The sequence below is a fragment of the Octopus sinensis genome, linkage group LG6 (assembly GCF_006345805.1).
Source record: "Octopus sinensis linkage group LG6, ASM634580v1, whole genome shotgun sequence".
NCBI lineage: Eukaryota > Metazoa > Mollusca > Cephalopoda > Octopoda > Octopodidae > Octopus > Octopus sinensis.
Window position 1 is genome coordinate 29,530,291 of NC_043002.1, and position 4,579 is coordinate 29,534,869.

The following is a 4,579-nucleotide window of genomic DNA, read 5'->3' on the forward strand; positions in this document are numbered from 1 at the left end:
TAATAATATAATAATAATAATAATAATAATAATAATAATAATAATAACAATAATAATAATATAAATAATAATAACAATAATGGTTTCAAATTTTGACGCGAGGGCAGCAATTTGGCGTGAGAAGATGACTCGATTGCATCGACTCCTGTGTAGTTATTTTATTGACAGTGATGTATGAAAGGCAAAGTCAACCTGGACGAAATTTGAACACAGAACGTAAAGACGGACAAAAAGCTGCTTAGCGCACCATCCGGCGTGCTAATAATTCTGCTAGCTCACTGCTTTTATGATTATAATAAAAGTATTTTTTTTATCATAAACAATCTTGGAATTCTTTTTAATTTATATTAATTGTTCTTTACATTCTACTGTTGTTTTTTCTATTTATTTACCAGTATTATAAGTTTTACTGGTAAAATATTTTTTCTGAGAACGAATTACAATTTATAACATTGCTACTATGGGGAATTATCGCTCTGCTTTACGACTGTTCGCTTTACGAGGGTCTCCGGGAAAAATTAACTCGTACATCGAGGCATTACTTCAATCGAAGAAAGCTATTGTTTAAGCCTCTGTTAAAGTAGATCAAAGACATTCTGGCCGAGACCATCCCACCTTTTTTTTCTAATGTATGCTTGCCTACGTTATATAACATGCTGTTTCCTTATTATGGAAGATTTTGCTTTCGTTTCTATAGAATCGTTAAAAACTTACAAACGCGTTCTAGCTTTAGTCTGAAATTTGAGTCAAATGAGAATCGAACTCTGGATATCATGCGACGCAACTATATACAAACCACAGCAGACTATAGTTTTGACTTTGTCACTGTTACAATTACGCACGAAATTGTAAGAGAGTGTATATTGATCCATTCAAGATACCATATATATGCAATCTTAAGAATAAGTACATACACAAATACATATTCTCCCTAGCTCTCTTTCCCTCTCTCCCTATCTCAAACGCACACAAACAGACTTGGACACACTTATTACATATATGTGTGCGCGTGTGTACGCATGTATGCATATATCTATATTTGTAGCGCTATATATGAGACCGTGTGAGCAAAAGAACGTATGTGTGTATGTGTGTGCATGTGCGTGTATATATGTATGTATATATATATATATATATATATATATATATATACACAATCTTTTTTCTTTCTCACTGGTTCCATATTGTATGCTACCAATATAAAGCCTGTTCTTTTTGTGTATGGGCTAATTCAGACATATACGCACATATAAGACTCAATCACTCATAATCACTCAAGCACTTTCAAGAGTTTGCTTGTAAGCATTTATGTCTCTCTATGCATCTTGTGTTTAAATACTATCTCTCAAATACACAGATTATATATGAGAAACTAATGGCAGTGAAAGGAGGAAGAAAAATATATAAATTAAAGACGATGGTGTCTATCTTTGAAAACGTTAGCCAAAGTCCCAACTCTACCATTTTACTGTTCCCGCTGTAACACAGAATTATTATATCGATTCGTCAACACAGCCTCTTTGATCTTTGGCCGGTGAAACCTCACATGTTATGATCGGCCACCAGTGCTTGGTCAGTTATAGGAAAGAAAAAAAGGAGTAAATAAGTAAATACATACGTTATATAAATAAGAAGACCGGCCATTGAAAATAGTAGTAGTTTAGGAGGTAAAACACTTTAATCAAGTAGTATAATTGCGTGAGTGTATACAAACATATATATATATATATATATATATATATATATATATGATATATACCTGAATACGTTCACGTATACAAATACACACACATGGCATTATCATTATTATGGCGTACGTTTTTTAAAGCAGCAGCGATATGCGTTTGTATACGTATGCGTGCGAGTGGATGTATAATGTATGTAACTATGTGAACTAGTACACTCTTTCAGCCACACACACACACCACACACCACACTCACACACACACACACCACACATCAACCATATATATATATAGTATATATATATATATATATTATATATATATACTACAAAATAAAGTGTTTTAGCTTTGTAAAATCCGGTATTTCAATAGCCGGTGCTTTCTATACATAACGGTTACGTACGTACATACATACATACATACATACATACATATATATACATATATATATATATGTATATATATATGAATGTATGTATGTGTGGTGTAGTATGTGCGTTGTGTGTTTGTGTATGCATATATATACAAATATATATATGTACATGCACACACACACACACACACACACACACATATATATATATATATATATATATATATATTATATATAATATATATAATATATATAATTAATATACATACACAATCACACACCATACACACACACACCACACACACACACACACACATATATATATATATATATATATATATATATATATATATCCCCGTTTTTCTTTCGTATAACTGACCAATAACCAGTGGCCGATCATAACATACGAGGTTTCGCTGGCCAAAGATCAAAGAATGTGTGTTGACAATGTTATATTATAATTCTCTGTTACAGACAGAATATCTTAAATGCATACTTATATACATACATATACACACACTCACATGTATATGTATATATGTATGTGTGCATATTTGCATGTATACATCTATGTACATACGTATATATACATATATTCATATGCATATGTTTATATGTATATATGTATATGTGTATCTACGTGCTACACATTCTTCGACCCTGTAAAGTCTTAGTTGTTGATGTTATTACTTAAGCGAGGGACACCCTAAACCAGCTTATCCATGATCAAATGCAACTCAACCGTGAACATCCTGCCTGTTTTAATATATGCATGGCTATATTATTTAAACTAGATTAGTATCATCTGATAGATATTTAGCTGCTATTTCTACCAGATGTAACTATCTTAAGGAGTTGGCCTCATTTCAGCGAGACCTCGATAAGAATTGAACTCTGTACATAATGGGTCGTAAATACTGAATACCGCAGATTGTTTGTAAGATTATTACTGATACGCATAAAAATAATATGAGGAATTTTTATCAATCCATTCAGGAAATCACGTATGTACACCATTTATAGATTAACATACCTACATGGAAACTCACTCTTATAGATATACGTATATAAATGCATACGTGGATACATATGCATACATATATAATTCTACATATATGTATATGTGCGTGTACATATATATGTATGCGTGTGTGTGTGTGAATGTGTATATACATGCTATCACGTATATGAATATATATGTAAGTATACATCTGCAAATATATATCATATAAATATATAAATGAGTTTATATATACGTGAATATGTATGTATGTATGTATGTATGTATCTATTCATCTCTTTTTCCTCCTCTCTCTCTCTCTCTCTCTCTCTCTTGTATATATATAATATATATATATGTACAGGTACATTCTACCCGGCACCAAAAGCATACAGCTATATGTGTATGTTCTTTGGTCTAGTTGGTAAATACCCATATAATTAGTGTGTTTGTGTGTGTATGTGTGTGTGTGTTTGTGTGTGCGTGCGCATGCGAGTGTGTGAGCGCGTTTATTCGTGTGTGTGTATATGTCCACGGCTTTGTTCGTCTTCCCGCACGCGCCTTTAGTATATAGCGATTGATTTTTAGTAAGTCTTTTTTGAAGTTGATTTCTGCGTTTTACTCTTCTGTATTCTGGATAGAAACCATACTGTTTTCATGTTCTTTTATATATTAACGTAGTTTTTCTTTCTATTATTTTCGAACAAGGCGTCAAAGAGATTCGACTTCAAGTTTAATGTTGAAAAAGAGAAATCGTGTATTTATAAGTTTGTATATGTGAGTGTGTGTGTGTGTGTGTGTGTGTGTGTGTGTGTGTGTGTGTGTGTGTGGTGTGTGTGTGTGTGTGTGTGTATGTACGTGTTTGCGTATGAGCGTGTATCAGTGTGTCTGTATACCAACAGTTGAGTTCGTTTATTGTTATGTCATGTGCGACTAGAATGCTTGCAGTGCTGATAATCATAGGGCTTTTCTAGTGAGCACGATGAAAATGATGATGATGATGAGGAGGAGGAGGAGGAGGAGGAAGATGAGGATGGCGACGACGACAATGATGATGACGATCATGACGACGACGACGATGATGGTGAAGGTAATATTCGAGTTGGTGATTATCATGGTATATATATATATATATATATATATATATTATATATGTATATACTCGACGGGATTATTTCTGTTCCCGTCTACCAAACTACCAAATCCACAAGGCTTTGATCGGCTCGAGGCTATAGTAGAAACAACTTTCTCCAGTTTCCATGCAGTGGGACTGAACCCGGAAACATGTGGTTGGGAAGCAAGCTTCTTACCACTCAGCCACTCTTAAAAAAAAAAAGAGCGTTTATTTCGTTCAAAGCATAACTCTCTACGTGTTATCTAATATACAGCAAGCAGATGTCAGGTTTAAAACATTGTGATAACCTTCCATGACTAAGCACATTCTTTCATATATTTGATATTATTTCATGAAATCTAGCTTCTCTCTCTAGTAAAATGCATAACTTCTAGTTGTGAGCCACT